The sequence below is a fragment of the Haliaeetus albicilla genome, chromosome 10, assembly GCF_947461875.1.
Source record: "Haliaeetus albicilla chromosome 10, bHalAlb1.1, whole genome shotgun sequence".
Taxonomy (NCBI): domain Eukaryota; kingdom Metazoa; phylum Chordata; class Aves; order Accipitriformes; family Accipitridae; genus Haliaeetus; species Haliaeetus albicilla.
This window is the reverse complement of record NC_091492.1, coordinates 14,444,507-14,467,941: the sequence shown is the minus strand read 5'-3', so window position 1 is coordinate 14,467,941 and position 23,435 is coordinate 14,444,507.

The window sequence follows — 23,435 nt, the reverse complement described above, 5'->3', positions numbered from 1 at the left end:
GAAGCCCTGGGCTGTGCACCTCCCATTCTGGAGTTGCCAAAATAAAGAACAGTGCTGCAGAATGCCAAAATCCAGGTCACCTTTGGGCTTATAGACGGCATTGGGAGCAGCAGCGCAAGCCCTGCTTTGGGTCCAGAAACAGCAGTGTTATTCTTCTTGCATCACAGCAAAGCAGGACAGTAAGTTTTCTTTCCTGGCTTTACTATGCTGTGTGCATGAGCCTCAGACCATGTTCTGGGCTTTCTGTGACAATTCTGGCCCTATATCCACATAACCATTTAACTGATTTTGGAGGATGGTTCTCCTCCCATCTTATGTTTGGCTACAATAGGGAGAACATGTTTTAAAATACTTTTTTGAAATGGATTACCATTTTTTAAAAGGACTTTTTTTTGCTGTGCTGTGCGGCTTCATGTTTCTGAAGATGATGAATTGTGGCTAGGAATGAAAAAAATCAATTTTGCAGGTTTGTCAATGTAACAAAGATCCCTTGTATTCCAGAGGAACAATAATTGATTATTGAAATCAGAGTTAGACATTTTAAGCTTGCACTCCTAAGGCTGGTAAACTCTAGTATTATTTAATTTTTGTGCATGAGTGTTTTGTTGGGATTTTTTTAGATCATAAATACAATCAAGATCATCAGCTTTCCAGCGGGTAAAAGTTTTTCTTTACTTCTGAAAAATACTTTTTTCCTGACATCCAATACAGCACAGCTGAGTGACTCTTGAAAAGAAATTCAAACATAAAAACCCCACCAGGAACCAGGGCTGCTCTGTGAGTAGTTCTGTGATAGCTGGATTCTATATCAGATGAACTAGAGATTATGTCAGTGTAGTTCAAAAAGAATTATGAGCTTGGTTTTATGAGGTGTAGTTCCATGGTCTCCATTCTAGTTTTTCTGTAGTATTTACCATTTGATACAGAATACGTTTTTAGATCTTTATTCTATATGACATTAAAATATTATTTTCAGATTTAAGTTAAAGATCTCAGCAACATTACATCAAGGCCATACTGTTAATATAGTAATAATTAACATTGACATCAGTATAGATACAGAATTATTGTCACTATTTCTTTAGAGTTTACAAAATTATGATAATCCTCCATAAGCCTTCCCCTGAAAAGTAATAAAAAAATAAAATCTGTTTACTAGTACAAAAAATTAAAAAAATGTTTCTAGTGAATTGTGGGAACTAGAATGCTCTGAACAGATGTTCTCAGAGGAAACTAGGCAAAGTTTGTCCCCAAATCCCTGAGAAATTCCACTTGAGGATTCATGAAGCAGTGAATGAAGGGGATGTATATCTGGACATCAGTCCTGACATTGGTTACTTTTCCGTATGTGAGTCTTTGCAGATCAGAATCTTAGAGATGAGACTTGGGGAATTAGGGCAAGAGGACAAAATATATATAAGGCAGTGAGAGATCTATTTCTTTATTAAAAGCAGAGTTAATTATGTGATCTTCTTGAGTTAAAGAATCTCATCCATACGTATTAAATCCAGTATTTCGGCACACAAATTAGAGTAATAGTGAAGAAATTTGTGAAAATACAATTAACATTTTTTCCCCTCCAGTTCCCTTGTACCTCTGCTGATTTCTGTCTCTGGTGAAGGCCAGTGTCCCAGTTTCGGCTGGGACAGAGTTAATTTTCTTTCTAGTAGCTGGTATAATGTTTTGGATTCAGTATGAGAAGTATGTTGATAGCACACTAATGTTTTCAGTTGTTGCTGAGCAGTGTTTAGTCTAAGTCAAGGATTTTTCAGCTTCTCATGCCCAGCCAACAAGAAGGCTGGAGGGGCACAAGAAGTTGGGAGGGGACACAGCCAGGACAGCTGACCCCAACTGGCCAAAGGGGTATTCCATACCATGTGATGTCATGCCCAGTATATAAACTGGGGGGAGTTGGCTGGGGCGGGGTGGATCACTGCTCAGGAACTAACTGGGCATCTAGTCAGCGAGTGGCGAGCAATTGCATTGTGCATCACTTGTTCTGTATATTCCAATCCTTTTATTAATATTATTATTATTGTCTTTTTATTACTGTTACTATTATCATTATTAGTTTCTTCCTTTCTGTTCTATTAAACTGTTTTTATCTCAACCCAGGAGTTTTACTTTTTTCTTTCCGATTCTCTTCCCCATCCCACTGGGTGGGAGGGAAGTGAGTGAGCAGCTGCGTGGTGCTTAGTTGCTGGCTGGGGTTAAACCATGACAGGCAGTATTTCTGCTTCTGCATTTCTGCTCAAGAAATACAGAAAAAGTTTAAAAAGGAGGGGCAACTCTCCAGTGGTGTCAAGTCAGAAATGGGAAAAAGTTAGGTGTTACCTCTTAGAGCTCTTTTAGAGTCACTGTATCCGTTATGAAAACTACAGCCAAGGCAGTAGTTTGGAAGGTTAAAAGAAACTAATAAAGGTTTTAAAATGGCTGTGACTGAGATGTGTGGCTTTGTCGTGGTTTAACCCCAGCCAACAACTAAGCACCACGCAGCCGCTCACTCGCTCCCCCCCATCCAGTGGGATGGGGGAGAAAATCAGGAAAAGAAGTAAAACTCGTGGGTTGAGATAAGAACGGTTTAATAGAACAGAAAAGAAGAAACTAATAATGATAATGATAACACTAATAAAATGACAACAGTAATAATAAAAGGATTGGAATGTACAAATGATGAGCAATGCAATTGCTCACCACCCACCAATTGACACCCAGCTAGTCCCCGAGCAGTGATCCCCTGCCCCCACTCCCCCCAGTTCCTATACTAGATGTGATGTCACAAGGTATGGAATACCCCTTTGGCCACTTTGGGTCAGCTGTCCTGGCTGTGTCCTCTCCCAACTTCTTGTGCCCCTCCAGCCTTCTTGCTGGCTGGGCATGAGAAGCTGAAAAATCCTTGATTTGAGACTAAACATTATTTAGCAACAACTGAAAACATCAGTGTTATCAACATTCTTTGCATACCTAACTCAAAACATAGCACTATACCAGCTACTAGGAAGACAATTAACTCTATCCCAGCTGAAACCAGGACAGGCTTTGAAGCCATACTGCTTCAGCACAGCAGTATGAAGTGACCAGGACATGCAGGAGGCTCATGGTACCTGCTGCTCCTGTGGGAGGAGGCATCCATACCATTGGTGGGAATTTGGGAGTGAGAAATGTTGATGTGAAGTCAAGTTTGTGCTCTGTCTGTGCCTAAATACATTGTGCTCCTGCAAGAGCTGCCATCAGCTCTGGCCACAGCCTTTGAAAGTTCTGGTAAAGTTATGAGCAGTTGCTGCCATACCCCACTGTGCCCCCAAGGGTAGGGATGAAGCAGGTCCCTATCACAGGGAGGAGCAACTGGACCCAATTCCCCAGTCACCAGATATTGGCAGCACATGTGGGACTGGAGGGTTTAAAGGGAAGGGGGTGAGCAAGTTAGTGTGGTTGGGAGTGTGTGCTGGGTGAGCAGGCTGTGCTTGGAGGTGTTCAGGCATTAGTACTTGTAAGAGTTATTAGCTGACTGCTTGCTAAAGTAAAGCTTTGCTCTTAGAAGAGTGATGTGTTTGCTGGGGAGGGTGGGTGGTCCTCTTTCATTAAAGAGGAGTTGAGTCTGAACTGGCTGGGGGCAGATTTGCGTGCTTCTGGCAGGGGACTCACTGGGTCTCTTCTGGTGTTGTTTCATGGCACGTGCTTGCTGAATCTCCCCAAATATTGTGCAAACAGTCAAAGGAATAGAGCTTTTGCTGTTGGTGCAGTGCTGTGTATCCACAGGTGAAAGAGGTGATGATTTCTGTTGTAAAAAACTGTGGTGTCCTCTTGAGACAGTAACTGAAAGGTGAACTTCATATGGACAGAAATATTTCTGTTGTAAAGGACGTTTTTATAACTTGTGTGCTAGTGACCCCCAAGGTGAGCAGTGCTGTTGGAAAGCAACACAGGTGGTGCAGAGAGATAAGTGATCAGTGTTCCTGTTTGGTGACAACCATGGAGAGAGAAATGTTTGTGATGGAGGAAGGTCTTCAAAGCACAGCCGCAGTTGTCTTGAGGCAGGATGCTACGGAATGTAACGTCCTGTCTGCAATTTTAAAACTTAATTCACCCATATCTTTCTTGAATTAATTAGGCACCACTGGTAACAGAGATACAGTGTAAGGCCCAGTGTGGCTAGGCAATCTGGATGCTGAAATCAGCGTGCCAAGTCGAGGCATGCGGCTGCATGGGGAGTAGCAAGAGCTACAGAAAACTTCTGTGAAATGTGAAGCTGACTGTGTTATTTACCTAAACTGCATGGTGGCACTAGTCAGTATTGCCTAATGTTATGGTAACAGTTATGTAGGCTCATGTTGGATAAAGTTAGGTGGTGGTTGTAATATTAATCAGTAAATGCGAGCACATGATTAGGTTAGTGTAAGTGAGCAGTGCTACTTTTTGTTATGACTCTACTTAGCTTGGATTTGCATCTCTAAATGACAAATCCAATAGATAACTTTTCTCTAAAATAAATAACAACACTCTCAGCTGTGCAAACAAATTCCTCTCCCTACCTGTAAGGTTAGGCTGTGTTGAATACAGTTGGCTTATGGTGGGTATCTTTGGCCTTTTTGCTTCAGGTTTAAGGTGATAACTGATTCTTCCTCTCTCCTTCTAATATAATCTCAGGCTACACTTTCCTTCATGTTCAGCAAGACCTCAGGAGATGTGTGTGTGGTTAAATTTATTTTTTCTTTTTTCCTTCTAGCCCTTCTGAGGATATTGAGTGGGTGCTGCTGGTCTGGGGTGGGGGAAAGGGGAATTCTGGATGGAGATGAGTGAGGGAAGAGAAGACTTCCTTCAATTCTGTGATACTGTGGTAGCATCCCACAAATATGTTCTATTCTGATACTAAAAGATGCTTTAGTGTATGAATAAGAATAATTCTATTGGATCCTGCTCCTCCATAGCTATGTACTTAACTATACAGAAAAGAATGTTGTAGCAATCAATTCTTCCCCAGAGCAGTTCAGTTGTGTAAAGCGTGTTCCTTCCTGTGCGCAGAAAAACAGTTGTACTACTGGTAAATGTTCATCCTCAAGGAGTTGCAAACTGGAGACTTGTCTGCTGCCTTCTCTTAGAGGGATTATTTTGAGGCAGTAACCTTCAACCTCACGTGGCAGAAAAGATTATACTTGGTTTTGAGGGAATAGATAAATAAATAAGCATGTCCTCACTGCAGAGTTGACTAGAATACCTTCCCTAGCTTAACTGCATAGAGACTTTTTTTTTCCTTGAATAGTGGCATTTCTAGTTCTTTGCTGACTAAAGCAGGAGTTAACAGAGCTTTTCAACTGTGAACATGAGAGCTCTGCACAGGCTTGCTCCAAAGTGTGCTTTTTTTTATTTGAGCAAGTCTCTGGAGGAATTATTTTTACTGAAGGAAACTTTAACAACAAAAGGTACAGTTTTGAAGCCCCAAGGTTTTAAGACATGTACCTGTGATCCCTTGAAAACTAACTGTGTGTTCAGAACATGTGAATCATGTGAGTACTTCATAAGAATTTGTGTGATGTAATTGCTTGGCACATGCACAGCCTGGTATGCTTATTGGACACTTTATATACATTGTTTGGAAGTGCATGCACATATTTTTAAATGGTTTATTGTTTTCTGTGGGTTTTTTTTAAAAAGCTTGAGCAGGTGTTATTTTTCTCCCTTGTAAATTTAAGCTGTGTGACAGGCAGGAATCACTTGCAAGTATATGAAGCAAATTGTTGTTCATATAGGTTTTTTTGAGTCCTTCAAAAAAAGTTCTAAGCATTGATTTGGTGTATTCCTCCTACAATGATATACCACCTATTCAGTTGTATTAGTCTTCTGCTTGTCAAATATAGCTTTCATTTGCATCAGTGAGCATGAGAGTATATATCTGTAGGACAAGAAGAAGAATTGACTTCAATACAAATACTAAACTCAGTGGTGTCTTTGTTTTGTTTTTAAGGCATTTAATTGCCTTTTTTTTACTCCAGTCACTTAATACACTTGTGACTTTTTTAAGTGTCTTTCAAAAGTAGTTTTGAAGCGTGGACTATGTATTATGAACTACACGTGGGGACTTCTAGTCATGTACTTCCATTTGACAGGAGATCTAGTATTGCAGCTGATAGCCATGGTAGCTTAAAGATTATCTGGTGGGGAAAGATCCAAATGTGTCCTGAGTAGAATCGTTGAAGTCTGTAGTGGAATGTTTTGTGGAAGCTATTTAAGAGGAGGAAAGCTGATAGAGAGCTGTTTGACAACAATGCTGTCCTGGCTAGGAGGAAAAATGTTTATAAAATAGCAAAAGTGGCTATCTTCTGCAGATAAAAACCCTGACTAGATTTCCTTGCAACAAATCCAGTAGTTTATTCTGGGCTGTGATCTCTGTGGTCCTTTGGAGCTACATAGGCAGTTTATTAATCGGAAACAGAAGCATCTTGCTCTTTGTTATCTAGCATCTTGTGATAATCTGCATAATTAGAAAATGAGTAGAAAACACTCCATTCTCACCTGGTTTACAGGCATGTGGCCCTTCTTTGCCATAGTCCAAGCAGGACTGCAACCTGTAGCCATTTTGTATGATCCTGCTATCACTGCAGGGCCAATTTCTCTAGCGTTTTCCTGGTGAAATTGTGTACCTGTTTGGGCTCTCATTCTGCTAATATGGAAATAGAAATAAAGATAATCTTCATGAGATGGGAAGCAGGGAAACATGGCACCTGATGACAGTATCAAACTAAACACCAGCCCTGGTTTTAAACTTGCTGCTGGAATGTCTTTTAGTCTGGTTTTGTGTGTGTGGGAAACTACTTGCTCTTTACATTAACAGGACTAATTAAACTTTGAGAGGCAGGACAGTTGCCCTAAGGAAAGTCAGTACTATCAAGACTTTTGTGGGTGTATAATAGTGTAACTGATTGCCCTTAGCAGATGGTGGTGATGCTGCTGTTTTCTGCGGTTTGCACTGTTTCCTTTTTGTTCAAATTGCTAAATGTCTTTGTTTTCTAAAGAAAAATATATACCACTCAATAGAAGATATTAATGACTTAGGCAAGTATCTTCTTCTATATATTACTCCCACCTAAACAACTATAAGAAGTAAACAGCAGAATAAATTGCCTGTCTGCTACTATAAATCAAAAATACAATCTTAGTCCAGTGTAACGCAAGGCAAATACAATAATGGCAAAATCTATAGCTGTAGAGATGATAAAGTATCAAGAGGATCTGCCCTCTACTGAGGCCTGAGTATAGGATACATTATTTAAATGTACAGTAAGCAGTGGAAGTGATCAGTACTTCACAAGTCTTGACTTCTAAAAAGTGGTGAATTGATTTGATCTTAACAGTAGATAGTTGGTGATGCAGTAATAAGGATTGCTAAGATGCATTCTGTGGTGTTTATTCTCTTTTGTTGAAGTCTTTGCATAGCTGTTTAAACCTGGGGGAATTGAATATGGTATGTCACTAAACTTAGATTAGTACTGTTTTAACTGGTAATAAATAAATAAGCATGAAGTAGTGGAGGATCTGGCTAGTATTTTGCATTCTCATGAGATTACATGGTAGCATTAAGCACTCAATAATGGTAACTTGCCATTAATTCCACTGTTTCCATTGCCAGAGTTCCAGTAATGCAGCTGTAGTTGTCAGCAATGTGTCCTCCTCCCTCCCCTACTTTCACCTATCCAAGTCACTTGCTAAATGTTCTGGGTGAAATCCTAGCCCTTCTAGATAGGCCCGTGGTTTAGTGGAAATCAGTAATGCTGGCTTCTCAAAGACAAAAGCCAGATTTGTTTGTTTAAAAATGGCAGAGGCAAAAGGTCCAGTGGAGAAAGATGTACACAAAAAAGGGCTTTCTTCCAACAGTGCAACTGCCAAGGTAGATGAGCCAGGCTTTATGGTGCTGCAAGCTGGTGTTCTTCCATTTCTGAAGTTTTACTGATTGTAATGTACTTAGTCTGGCAAGTGTGAGGATGAGAGACTTGTTAATGTCATAACAGGTTATACTACTAGTCAAATGAAGTCTAAACTGTGCAAGGCTTACAAAGGTTTAATTAGCAGCATGATGTCAGTTTACATATCTCTAACTGGTGCTAAAAACTTTCTGTGAAAAATTCTAAACATTCTTAATATGCACGCTCAGAAAGGATTCCCTTCCCTCGCTCCCTCTGAAATGTGCACAGTTCTGTTTGGGCCATGGGATAACTAATACTTGTGTATGGTTAGGGAGCATCTGTCTTTCCATGGGAAAGTAGGCATTTCATAGAGTCATGGAATGGTTTGGGTTGGAAGCGACCTTAAAGATCATCTAGTTCCAACCCCCCGGCCATGGGCAGGGACACCTTCTACTAGACCAGGTTGCTCAAAACCCCATCCAACCTGGCCTTGAACGCTTCCAGGGATGGGGCATCCACAGCTTCTCTGGGCAACCTGTTCCAGTGCCTCACCACCCTCACAGTAAAGAGTTTCTTCCTAATATCTAATCCAAATCTACACTCTTTCAATTTAAAACCATTGCCCCTTGTCCTACCATTACACTCCCTGATAAAGAGTCCCTCCCCATCTTTCCTGTAGCCCCCCTTTAAGTACTAGAAGGCTGCTAAACAACCTCAACTCTCTCAGCCTATCCTCACAGGGGAGTTGCTCCAGCCCCCCTGACCAACTTTGCAGCCTTCCTCTGGATGCAACTCAAGCAGGTCACTTCTAATCATTTTGCAGGTTAGGGAAAAACTTGGGCAACTTTACAAAGGCATCAGAGAAAGATATGATCCCAGTAAGATGAAAGGTGGTCAATGTTAGTTTTTGAAAACTTTCAGACATCTTTGCTGCTGCTTTTGCTTTAAATTTACAGTTAGTAATTGACCCTTCTTCCTTTTCCCTCCCCCAGTGGCAAGAAATGGAACTAAAATAGCTAACATCTATTGGAAGCGAGCAAGCAGTGGTCAGTGTTGTGCCTTTCCCTGTATGTAGGATGCTACCAAAGACATTTTTGTGCTTGTAAAAAACAAAACGGAAGAACAGTCTGAGAATAATTTCCAAAAACTTAAGTCTTCAGAACTGCAGTTAGTCAATGGCAAGGACCTGTAGGTGGAAAGGAATCTAGCACAGCTTGTTCACCTTGACAGTGTACTTGCCTGAGGGTTTAGTCTTCAGGGTCAATGCCTAGGGTTGTTTGAGAAGGAAGCTATTGACATAATTTTTGCCTTGAAATAGCTACAGTTACTAAATGTGGTCAAACACTAATGCACATTAAGTGGACGAGCCACTGTGGCTGACAACTGGGAGATAAGGGGCACTTTTTGTTCCTGTGTACTCTGATGCGGAACACTTCATGTTTATCACAGAAGTTGGAAGTTGAATGATGCTTCTTTTTTTGCCTGAAACTGCACTGAAAACAGGAAGAGGCAGACTATAATCATGACACTTGCTCATAAACATTGGAATTACTCTAAGGAAAATATTGCACAAATTGGTTCAAGCAAAATATAGTAGTAATGCCAAAAGAGGTCCTTTAAAAGTATTATCCAAGAAAAATAATCAAGGAATTGGGATTTCTTGAAATACTATAGTTGTACCTGTTGTACAGGCTTGGGAAAACTTTACTGATAAAATAGATACGCAATTTGATACACTGAGAACAGAGATAAGTTGTTTAGTAGTGTTTTTTTCTGACGATGGCTTTACTGTCAAAGGCACTTTAAGTACTGATGTGATGTAGTGGTCTTTGAGTTTAATAATAAATTAAAATTTACAACCCAAAGGCAACTTTTACACAAGTTACTTCAATATTTAATTTCTGGAAACACTTAATAGTTAAAGCAAAATGTAACTTGGACATCATCCATGAACGCACTGAAAATAGCATCAAAGAAGAGCATGTAGATGGATGCTACTTGAAACTATGCAGAAAATACCCAAATTCCTCATTTGAGTGGTGTGTGGTTTGTACACATTGAACTTAACTGGGAAGTAGCACACAGTTCATTTGTCCAGATGAACAGAAGTATGCGGCATAAAGTCCATTGTAAAAGAATGTCCTTGGAAGGTAATGTTGTCTTCAATGGGAGAAATGCAGTCTGTGCCCATGAGCTTGAGCATGTGGAACAACATAGCATTTGAAATAAGATGCCTTGTCTACTTTAGTCCTTTGATAGGGACTGGTACCATGAATGACTAAAATGGAAATGTTAGTCAAATCAAGGTGATAATAACTGTACGTTGTTTTGTTGGTTTTTTCTTTCAGCTTGTCAGAAATCTGTTCTCTGCCACATATTTAGAGTGGCAAAATTCAGTTTCTCTTGAGTGCATGGGCCATGCCTGTCCATGTCAAAGGGTGTGGACAGCAAATGTTAGCCTTGAGTGATCTAGAGCTACTGCCAATAAAGGTTTTTTTCCTTTAAAATAACTTTCAAGGGCTGGTTTATGTCACTCCTCTTGAAAGCTCTTGACCAGCTCACAGTTAGGGAGGACCATCCTAAGATGCAAATCCTTCTGAAGCTTATGGTTTGCTGTCCAAAGGTTTTGTAAAGGGATGAGAAAGGGTTGGAAGTGCTTGTTTAGAGTGCTAAGAGCTTGGGGAGGGTATGTCTAAACATGGTGAAAGCAGCAGAGTTTGGGCCTCTGCCCAAAATACCCCAAACAAACCATCATCTTATCACCATGTAGCTACCCCCCACCCCCTTCAGTTAGTAGAGTAACAAATAGGAAATCCTACTGGCAAAGGCACTTTTGGTAATAAAGGGTGATGCTTGTAATGGTAGTACAGCTGCAATCAGAGTGACAGTGATTTGTTACACTCGGTAATGGACACTTGTTATGCAGATTTCTGTGATTTCTCACTACTTTTGCATCATGAAGAAAAAGGTTGTAGTAAGCAACAATCACAAAGGAAGCTATTACCTTCAAGTGAAGGGAGGGCTGGAATGAGAAACTTTAACAGGTATTACGTTTCCTTAAGGTATTTTGCAGTTCAATAATTGCTGTCTGGTAGAATGACAATTAGGGCTTACCTGGAAGAAACTGTTCCATTTATACTAACAAGTGAAATAAAGTTATCGTTCTGCTTTTTTTAATGTTGTTTGAAAGACAAGCTCGTACAATGAAAAACTCGAGTACCCAAATTGTCTAAGGGCTTCAAAGTGTGATATTTGAAAGCTGTAAGAGTTTAGAAGACTGTTTTTTATAAATTGTTTTATCTGACCCAACCTCTACTTTAGTAGTTGTGATCTTAGCCTCTTTTATCCAGTTGGAGCATCTTGGAAAGGTGCTGGTGATGTTGCTTTAGGAAATGAAGGTTAAAATAAAAAGCTGCAAGTCAAATTTATTTCAAAAAATGCAGTAGTTTTGTTGCCAAAATAGCTAGGATAGCAATGAAAGAGGATGCAGTATGAATCTTAAAGTATTTTGGTTGTTTCAGGTGCTATGTTTGAAGGATATGGCTTAAAGAAAAGTTTTAATGACAAGGGATGGAGAGAGAGGGTGAAGCCAGAGCAAACTAATAGTATTTTCTGTGATCTGAACCTTGATAAGCTTGAGTGCCAAAATGAAGCTTGCAATGGTTTGGTTTCAGTAACCTAGAGAACATAATTCAATTTTATATGGGGAACCTATTCCACTGAACTGGCAGCCCCAAACTAAGAATTTCAGTGGTTACAGATCTGGAAAAAATGTAGGAGTCAATTTTAATCCATTTGTAGGTGGAATGTGCATGAAAATCATATGCAGAGGACAGGAATGAACTGACTTACTAGATTAAGTATTCTATCTGACCAGAGAAACTCCAGGCTAATGATTCTCAGACTTCACTGGCTTTTGAGTAATAATCCTGAGGAAATGTGCTATCGTGTTGCAGGTTAATATGTTTGTGCTCTTTACTGCAGTTGGCATTCAGTTTTTTGAAACTTCCTTCTCTAAGTGACTTCTTTGGGAGATCTCTTATGTACAGTATAACCCAAGAGATATATTTGAGAACACTGCTTGTTTTTTGCTAAAGGACTGCCTTGTGACTGCATTAGAGCTGTTTTGCAGGTTTGATTGTGTACTGGGAGTGACTGCTTTGAACTAGAGTATCATTCCTGTTTTACATCAGTTTCTGAATAGTATTTATTCAAATGTTTCAATGAAAGCAAGACAAGATTCTTCTAGCTGCACGCAAAAGATAATTGAAGCAGAGTGCATGAGACTTTGCTTCTGAAGGCAAGCAATTTGGAAGCATAAAAAAACCAACAAAGGAGGTGAGGTTATGTAACAGAGACTAAACCTTAGTCTGAAAATTAAGCTGGATTCTGTTCTCCAGCATGTCTTTCTATATTTTTGGTTGCCATCACCTAGCTTTTCACTTTATCTTCCCTCTACTTTCTCGCATATCTGAAATAGACATGGTAGGGAATTCTCCAAAATTTATGTTCATGGAATGAGAGATGAAATGCAATATCATATTGAAAGCTATCATACTAGATGTGGAAAAGCAATACTTTGAACAGGGGGTGCATAAGACTTCTTAAGTCCACCTAATGTTCTGAAACACGCCTACTTATTGTCTTCTTGTAATGTCATTTTACTATTAGCCAGTATGGGAAGGTGTAACAGTGTATGATAGATGGCTACCAGTTTCCTGGCTCTGTGGGCAGGATAGTGAATAACTTGAGCAGCAACTGAGAAAATGGATAAAAAGTGGGATGAAGCAGAGACAGTGGTAATGGATGGAGGCTCCCCAGAGAACTGGTTGTGAAGAACAAAAGTTGCATAGTAATTTAGGGTTGATATGGCTTCCTTGATGACTAAGTAGAAGGTGTGGAGGTAGCTGCTAGTTGGCGAGGTGGTAAGCAGCTCGACCCTGCTTGGGCAGCCCATGGGTACCACTGCTTCCCAGAGTGTGTTAGCTGGGAGGTGGAAGGATGCAGGAGTGCTTTTCCAGCTGAGTGCTGGTAGTGTTTGTGTGCTGGACTTGTCAACAGCAAGGGGTTACATGTGAATAAATAAAAATGGCAACATTTTTCTTGCTGCTTTTGCCCATGGAGTTCATCTGCATTGGTTCTACCCAATTTGTTCCCACGAAGGGGGGTGATGTACTGGAGTAAAGGCAGAAGAAATTGTAAAGAAAATCAGAAGTAAAGCTTCTTTGTTTTGAGGGTGTATGTAGCCATAGCAATTTTCTTAAGTACTGCAAAGCTATGAATCACAGCTGTAAAGGTCTAATGTTCCTGATGTGTATTTCAGATAACTGACACCATTTTATTCTGGCAAGGGTAAAATCATAGATCTGATTTTGGGGTTCCTGTTAGTCATTAGTGATTACAAAGTGAATCACACTGGTGCTGATGGGGGTTCCTTAAGACTTTATATATAGACAGAAAGGTTTTGTCTAGTGCATTAGCTAAAATGACACTGTCATTATTCATCTCGGTAACTTGATTTTAATTGTCTTTGTCCCTAAGAGGCTAGTAAGTGCTTTCTAATGCACTAGACTGTGACTTTATCATGGCAGTTGTATTTATACAGATTAAATTTATCAGTAGCTTAAAAAGACAATGCAACTGGCTTAAAACTATAAACTATTTAGCCCATCCTTTTCAGGTTTAATATGGCCATCTTCCTATTAATCTCTGCTGTAAATCTGTGCAGATAGGAAATAAATATAGTTTACTGAGAGGAAAAATAGGTGGCATGCGCTGCAGAGACTACCGATGCTGCAACAGTAAGCATTGCTGTTCTAATTCAGGCCACTGCTTGGTCACATCCAGCCATGCTTGAATTTATCTCAAGCTAACACAACCCCTAAATGTGTTGCCTGGCTGCTGGAAAGGGTTTTGAAGATTATAAAAAGCATGATGAAGAGTCAAAGTTCTCGTGGTAAGTTAGGGTCCATATCACTTCCTTGATGAGCATTTTCTATGTGTCTCTGTTACAGAGATTTGGAAATAGAGTTCAAATTTCCTGGGTCCTGGTGCAGTAGTATGTCTCTTACGCCCACTGAGTCACCACCAGGAGCTAGCTTATGGTTATGTGCACGCTTGACCTACAGGATCAGAGCAAGTTGTGCATGTCTAATGATCTCTACCAGCTATACCTTTGAAACCATACCAGATTCCACCAAGGCAAAATCTGTGCTGCTGTCCTTTCCAATTCTGATTTGTGTTGTGCAGTATTGCAAGATGGGGAAGGTGTTGAACTCAGGAAAAATGAATGCTGCACCTGAGTGCCAGGAAAGATATCTCTTAACTGATGAAACTAGCATGTAGCATTTGCTACCATTATGTTGGTCAAAGCTAGGCCCACAACCCACACTCCTGCATATTTTTCTCTCCTTATGGCTGTAATATAGATATCTAAATATGCCAGTTCTGCTTCAGCTGTGAAACGTGCAGTTTTACTGCTTAGAATTTTGAAGTGAGACTTCGCAGCTTATCTTCTAATTTTAAATGCACAAAAGCCCACCGGCTGCCTGTTGACCATTCACAATAGATTAGGGATCAAACACTTTTTGTTGAAAATTCCCTGAAACATGTCCTATTTGCCACTGGAATAAAGCAATTGCCTTTCGTAAATATAATGACAACAATATCCAAAAAACATTTGTCAAATGCTTGCCAGTTGATTGCTTAGATAAAAAGGCTACTTGTCAATTGACTGTCAAGTGTCCCTGTAAGAGAAGGGAAGTTTTATGACCTAATTTTCTCCAGTAACTCTTTCGTACATTATTTTCACACCACCTGGCATAATAAGTTAACTTCTCTTAGGAGGAAAATGGCTTTCTGATGCCAGCTTTCAGTTTAAATGCATGATGCTCAACTGGCTATTGTTCTGATATTTGTCAGATAGTAATAGATACAGTTTTATTTCTGGGAATACGCTGACTTATGTCATCCAGACTTCATATTGCCTAAACTTAGTGTGATGGTACAATACCAGTCCTAAATATTTTGGTTGACTTTCCAAAGGTAATTTTGCATTGCTTACATTTATGTGATTTTTTTTTTTGTCTGAGTAGTCATCAGTCAACTCTATACTTAGAGATACAGATAACTTACTGATATATTTGAAGGACTTACCTTTTGCATGGTATCATTTGTAGTTTGTAAAGCCACGAAGTTCTGCATAGGCCCTCCACCCTCAATCTTGAGGACTTGCTGCTTAAAGCAACATGCATGTTTTCATGTAGCCAACAAAATGTGCTGAATTATTAGCCTTTTGGATATGTGTACATGAGTCAGCAGTCAAGTCATTGTGCAGTAGTTGTCTGAAATGCTGTAGTCTGTTGATTTGATCCAGGGCTATGTTCTGAGAACTCCTAAGCTATAATCCTGGTCTTGGCAGCATGTAGGTGCATTCTTTTTGTACAAACATTGTAGGTATCTCATGGGCTAAATAGGCCATTGCTAATAGCTATACGCATGTACAGCGTAGGGATAATTAAAGCCTTTAAATGCTTTAGAGTGGCAATTGCTTTGTAAATTTGAACAATTAGCCAGTGAATTGCCTGGATGACTTTATTTTAATACACTTTTCTATTTATAACTGCCAAATGAGAGTTTTGTGTGTCTGGTACATTTAAGTGGTAATACAACAGTCTACCTGCCTGCAAACTTTGCTGCCTATGCTTATTGACTTATGAATAGTCTTAGGAATTTCAAAGAAACTGTTCTGAGGTACAAACATCCAGTGGGTTTCCTGAAAGAATATAGCATTATGGTAATGTAGTTGTGTGAAAGTGAAGGTAATTTATAGTGTAACAAGCACGGTGAAAGCAAAGTTAAAATTGCTTGCTGTTGGCAGTTATCTACAAACTCTTGCTTTCCAATACTGACAGCAGTTTGATTGTAAATGGTAGCTATGCCACATGCGTTATTGAGGAGAGGCACGTGTCAAACTATTTGAAAGGAAAAAGAATTAAAATGTAAGCTTGACCTGTACAAGGTTAGATATCTAAGTGAAATACCTGTTGACTGCTGAATTGCAGACCTCCACCATCTCCTCTGTTTCCCCTTTCCCTTCCCATGTAACTTTTTATTTTTATCCCCAGGTAGGAATCTCTCTTCCCTTCACACCATCACTTTGAACAGTAGAGTTACTGCTGCAGAGAACTTTGTATTCAGCAATGCTGAGGTAGTACTTAACCAGTTCAGTTGCTTGCATGCTTACTACTTACCCAGCTTAACAGCAGGAGATACAGGGGCGATAACTGGGCAGAAATATAGCATGACTGACTATGTTAAAGATACAACTGGTCTTAAAGGTTTACTTTACTTGGAGCTGATAATGTCTTCTATTAGTTTTGGCAAAGCTATTGCTGATTTGTAATTGGGACTAGACATGTTCCTGCCCTCATTACAGTTTAAATTAGATTCCTAACTAGGGTAGAGGATAATTTAATTGTGTTAGTTTGACATAGTTGGTTGTTTATGCATTGAAGATGGACTCTGATTAGGACCATATGAGAGTGAGAGGTTAGGTGGATATATATAGGAGCATTTGGGTGAATACATGGGTCTTCTTGGCTCTGAGCCTCTAACCAGCTGCAACTTGTTGGATTCTGAAAAAAAACCCCTTTTGAACAATGAACACTTGGGGAAAAATACCCGCTTTTATGCTTAATCTGTTGTGAATGTGCATTTCTGTCTCGTCTATGGTTGGTTACGTAGTTTAAATTTAGAAAGATTCCTTCTGACTTCATTACATTTTAAATAAACTCTCAGGTGAATCAATTCACAGATCCTGAACAACAGGAACCCACCTAAATTGTTCTTATGCTTTGTTAATATCCTGAGTATTTAAAAGCAGTGTGGATGCCAGCATATGACTGGCACATGTAGCATTTAGATAACTCCAGTTTTACTTACTGTCTCTACCTTGGATTCTGGATAGTGTAGGGGAAATGAAGCTGGATCTGGAGCCAGGAATGGATGTCCTGTATTTTGAATTTTAGTTGTTCCTTAAAATAATATTAAAAGAATCAGGATATTGCCTAAAACCCGATTGTATTTCTTACCTTGCTTCACTACTTTTATTAAAAGGTCCCAATACCTTTTCATTTGTTAAGGAAATACACTTTCATTTTAACTCTCGAATGCTCTTTTTAGCATATGTTGTGTATGTGTTGAGGGTTTGGATTTCTAAAAATTATTAGAAATAATCCTATTGTAAAATGAGGGGGACTTTGGCAGAGATCATCTCTAGCTACATGTATTAACACTATTCTGATGTAAGCACAGAAACAAAAAATTGCTTTCTTAACTATATGTATAAAAGCTTAATGTAAGCCAGTCATTTGTTTAAAGATAAAAGATGTCATAATCATTGGTTCTCAATATAAGCTTTTAATGAGGAAGATGGGAGGGCACAATTGTCTAAGGTTTGAGTTTTCTTCTCCACAAATGTCTCTTAGTTTTATTCACTGGGAAATTGTTGCATTTAGGCTTAGCATTCTTGTGTGCTAGCAAATAACACACATTTATCTTCGCTATATACTTAACTTTGCTTTTGTTTTAAATAATTTAATCTTCCCACTGCCTAGTGAAATCATATTGTCCCTCAGGTAGGATAAAAATTGATCTCATTTGTTTGTGTGCAAGCAACTGCATCAGAGTCTGTTTCTGTGTCTGTTTATAATAAAGGCAAAATATTAATTTCTGTTACAGATAAGTGCAATCACAGTCTTCATTTCATTATGGGGAAGCATTTGTAAAATTGCAGGATGCTTTCTATAGAAATCCAGAAAGTCACCAAAAAGAATTAGAGGCTGAATTGATTTAAATGAGCTGGGGGTGGGGTGGGGTGGAGAGGTGGGTAATTCCAGTGTACTTCAGCATCAGAAAGGGGAAATCCTTGGATCTAAAGCTGTTCTTTTGGAACAGAACACTACTCTTGGTCAGACCCTTTAGCAATCTTTTTCAGTCCCTGCTAATCTTTTGAATGTTTGCTTTTTTCACCTCATCATTTTCCTATTCATGCTATCATAAACTTCAGGGAACTGATATTTCATATGTTTATAGAATTCCTTATACGCTTTTAATCAGATGATTGCAGCTATCTCTTAATTTTGACTAGAAGTCCTAAAGCATTGTGCCCCCTCTTTGTATATGCTGTAGAAACATGCTACAGGAGGGTAGAGAACCATTACAATCAGGTTTTGATATGCTAATAGAATACAAGTAAATGACTGAGGTCTGATTTAAAAAAAAAATCAGGGGAAATTATTTTAAAACAGAGACATGTCTTCAGGAAGAGGCATTTCATTACTCATCTTCATTTGGATTGTAATATGTATAGCCATAAAGCTATACGATCTCTTTCTGTTAAAAACAGCTTATTTTTTTCAGTGAAAACAGGAAATCCCTATTCTGCAAGACTGGAAGTCATAGACCATGATGGGACTGCCCAAGTTGGGCAGAACTTGCCCTTGCTAGGCAGTCAGGAATGCCTTTTGGGGAGTCTTTTTCTTTACCCTGCTCTTCCTTCTCTCTGTTCTGCTATTCAGATGGCTTTTATTAGCATTAAACAATTGCTTGTGTGTTACTCATCTGCTATAATCTTTCCTCTGCTCTGTGGGCTTCAGGAAAACTGTCTTGAAGTATCTTACTTGGTATTTTAGGTGACTGATTTGCAGTGCAACCAATCTCAGCTTCCTGAGATGCTAGAAACACTGAAGACTTATCTTAAAAAAAAAAAAAAGCCAAAACACCAAAAAAAACCCCACTAAACTTCTTTAATTGTTGAACTGCTTCAGCTTAATTAGTAAGCGTTCTCAAGAATTTAGTGATTAGTGAGATGCAGTTGAAAGTCCACTTATAGTTGACGGGAGTTTTGATATCTAAAACCTTAATTTATCATTTCATTTACTTATTTTAGGATGCTTTTTATTTCTTCATTATAAAGTGCTAACTGATGCTAACAATCTCTTTACATAATCCAAGGATAGTACCATTGTGTCTATGTTTATTGCTGTTGTACTTTTTTTTTCACTGCAACTAATTTTATTGGTGATTAGTAGATTTTTCACTCAAATTCTGTAAGTAGTCTTACACAGAAACCAGTATGTGGCTTTAAATAGAAACTAGCAGAGCACAAAAAATGGAGGAGAGTATTTGGAAAACATGAAATTGTCACATGTGGCTTTTTCAGTGAGCTATAATTGAAAGCTAAACTTTTGTACTTGTTACTCTTCGGTGTATATACATACTCCTTATCTCTAATGCTCTACTAAACTTTCCCACATGTTACAAGCTGCAATTTTAGTCTCTTCATGTGACAAAATGAGAATTTCAGGTTGGATGCTGAGGCCAGGCCAGTACTCAATCTCCAGACAGTTACAGCAACTTCTGTTTTCTTTTTGCTGCTCCTATCAGAATAGGAAAGGAAAAAAAGTACCAGGATACTTTGCATTTCGGCTACTGTACCCTTAATATTGGGCGAATCATGTGGGAGACTGATCGCAGCAGGCTGGACTTCCTAGCTGTACTATACCTGATATTTCAAAAGGCTAGAAACTCAGTGGGTTATGCTTAAGGATCCTATAATGAGATATAAATGAAAGTAGTAGATTAAAGTATTGGTGATCTTCTAGAAAATGATTGCTAATATGACAAAGGTGTTAATTCACAAATGTGGTGAAACTGGTGTTGAGGATGAAATAAGGCTACTGGAGGAGAAAAAGATGTAAGGAAATGAAGAAGGATGTTAGATGGAGAGCAGGGAAGAAAACATGAGGCCTCAGTATTACAGGGCTGGGAAAGGACCTTCAGGAGCCTCTGATACTGCACAGAAGCAGATACTCTGAAGCAGAATCAAATAGACTTGTGCTATTCCTGGCAGGGCATTCCCTGTACTCCCCATTAAATGTCTATGTTGTTTTTTTTACTTTGTTCACTATTTATTCAGAATACTTTTGCCACAGTTTAGGAATGCTGCTATTGTCCATATTCAACATGGACATAAAGGCAAAGTGTTCTCTGCAGCAGATTCTTATATACCTCAGTGTAATCATGGACTCTTGCCTCAGCCTTCACTTCTTTATGCTAAACTGTGATGTGTTGCCATACAACATTAAGAAAAATGTCAGTTTTACTGCAGTAGCTGATTGTTTCTGCTGAAGTTTTGTACCTTTTGGTCATCTGTCTTTGTCCAGAGCACATCTCCAATTTAAGATCACCGTGACTTCTATCCAGGCTCCCACTATATTTCCTGCCCCTTTCAGCTTTGGTAAAGTTTGCAGATTGAATAATCAAAATCCTTAGTTCATCAACCATGTCATTATGGTACTTAATAGGACTGACATAAAGGATTCTTCGCTGCAGACTCCCCTTCAGCACAACGTTTCTTTTTGGCAGGAAATTGCTGGTGTCCTCACTGAAAGGCTGGTCGTGTATATAGGTTGTTGTATACTGTATTTCTTCAGAAGATGTTCCAATGCCATAATTCTAATATGGCTTAGTGCTTTCTTGTCAAGATGTAGATAAAACATTATTGCTATTTTATTTTTATAATGTGTGTTACCTGTCTACAGGAGGAGATTAGATTAACTTGATATGTCTTTGATAAATCCTGCTTGCTGTTCTTTGTTGTTTTCTGTGCAGTGAAACCCAGTCATTATTTGTTCTGCTATTTCTCTGTAACTGTCCAGTTCTTCCTCTTCCATAGGTATACCATGCTTGCCATTCTTTAAGTTTAATCTTTTGTACTGTAGCCATCTCTCCTGAGTTCTCAAAAATAAACTGCTGATGGCTCTAAGGATTTCATCAGCCAGTTGTTTAAATATCCTAGGAGGAAATTCGTCTTGCCACGTGGATTTGAGTGTTTGAGAAAACAAACATCTCCCTCTCTGTATCTTCCTAACTAATGGTTTTGTGCAAGAAAGGCATAAAGAAACCAAGTTAGTAATCCTTAGTGCGCTTAGTCAACCTGTCCTGAAGTAGAAGAGTGTGATTCCAGGTACCAGCAATGCCCAATACCACTATGCCCAAAGTGAATTTTTCTCCATGTAAGAATAAATCCATTTTTGCGGGGATTGCCGGTACAAAAAAAAATGTACAAAAGGAAGTGAAAATAATAATGTACAAAGGCAGTAAAAAAGTTTTAATTTACTTATTTGGGGAATTTTCTTTATTTAGATCTTCTAAAACCAAAAATAAGGCCAGATGAGTGTGTATACAATGCAGTGTCGGTGCTTCTTATTTCCAAACATTAAACTTTTTTTCTCCTATAACCTGGCATAAATTTAAGGTGGATGGTGACACCAGCTGGTTGTGAAATATATGTATATAAAAGAGCATGAGTTCAGATCTTTCCACTGACTTGGATGGAGAAGCTCATGGAATGTTGTTAGTACCATGTCACTGGAGCAGTTAAATGTAGATGTTTGTCTCAGCTTTTGAAGATGCCTGTCTTCTATGGTTATGCAGAAAATTAATTCCTAGATACAGATCTGCACCTCCATATTTGCTTTGTATGAGGGGAATTTTTCATCCTCAGGTGTCTTGGTTGTCTCTTGTAATGATGAATTTGGGTATTTTCTTTACCTGATCTCTTCTGTTTCGATCAAGTTGTTATCCTAAGAAATTGGATGAAATGACATAATGGTAGTATGTTCTTGCTAAGGATGTTTGAGCTTAATTCCCTTTTTGGAAAGAATGCTATGATGGCAGAATACAGGAATATTCTATTTGCTTTCAAAAGAAAGTAAATAATAGTCAAAATTCTACATTAGTTATGCTAAAAAATGGTTTCTTATTTAGAAAAGTCAGTCTGGTTCCATAATGGGCTGTGAAGTATAAGCTGACTTTGCTGTAGCTTTTTTGCTTTCTGGTAAGAAAGCAGGAAGTGTTACTGCTTTGGAGAGAACAAGGTTCTCAAAAAATGGACATGCCAAGAAATAATCATAGAAAGTGGCAGTTTTGTAGAAAATGGAGAAACTGAAAAATCAAGGTAGAATTACGCCTGGAAGCAGAAGGCAAAGGACAAAAGATGTCAACAGGCTGATGTTATGAAAATATATGTAGGGTCTATTTAGCATTTCCCAAATTAAATAATATGTTGACTTGCAGAAGATCCAACTGCAGTCCAGGTCTTTAAAAAGGGAAGAAAAAAAAATCTAGTGTTTGAGTTAGAGATGGAAGAAATAGGTAACCATACCAAATACTATTTATTTCTATGCTGTTTCTTGTTCTGAAGCTCTTTACGACTGTAACTATTTGCTGCTATAAAATAAAGTCATCTCTTGGGCAAGAAAGATTTGGCGCTCTGGCAAAAAGCACATTGCAAAAATGGAAATGTGAGATGTTAGGCCAAGAAGAGCCTTGCTGCCTTCTGCAAAGATATCCAGAATTGCCTGATCTGTGAGCTGCAGAGTCTGTCATCAGTTTAGCTATGTTTAGTGATCTAACATCTGACTGTCCGTGCACATCTGGGTGTGATCTTAGGAAAACAAGGGGACCTGGGGTAGTGAGCAAGAATTACTGGGTGGTGAGCTACTTTCCTTTCCGGAAACTGAGTTGTGTGGTTATCTTCATTAGAGCTGTTAAACCTACTCATGTGATCAGGAGTTCCAGAGATCTTTTACAGATTCACAAACCTGACAAAAAATTGAACATCTTCAGCTTCACTATTTAAAATCTTGTACATATTGAAAATCTTGAATTGCAACTTTCTTCCAGCATAAAAGAGCAATAGTGTCTTCACTTAAAATAACAAGGTAAGGTCATACGCTCTTGGGGGTTTCAATATTGTGGACTGAGTAGTCTCTTGAGGTAGTTGAATTAATCTGGTTTTAGTGGCTTAAGAGGAATATTAACGGCTTGAACCCACATATTTCTTCATGTAAAGACCTTCTTAGCTGTAGTGGGTGGGAAGGAGTGGAGTTTTGGGAAGTGAAGTTTATTTAGGAACCAGTGAAATCAGAGCTGCTACTGCTTGATCGGGAATGCCATTCACCTATGTAGAGACAAGAGAGTGTAAAGAAGAGACAAACACTTGTAAAAGAGCAAGCTGTTTTAAAAAAAACCAAAAACAAAAACACAACACCAAACCCCCAAAACTCTTCTTCACAAAGTATCAAGGTTCTATTAGAAATGTTATTAATGCTATATCATCACTTAATTTGCATTATTCTCTTGAATTGTTTAGTACTTTAAGCTTTTTATTTTAAAAAAGAACATGGCTTTGAAATGTCTTGGAGACTGTCAGCACTTTTCATTTCTGTGTGTTTCTAATGGAATAATTCTGAAACATTGTAGGGTTCAATTATATGGAACTTAGTTACTGGGCCTGAAAGTAGCTCATGGTCGCAAGAGCATTCCAGATGCCTTTAGAAGGCCTTGAACAGAATAAACAGGAAGACAGAAAAAGAAAGATCCCAATTAGAAAAACACAGGTGCGCATTCCATGATAAAGGGAACTTGGCACAAACAACCTCAATTCAGGGGCTTATCTCAACCAATTGA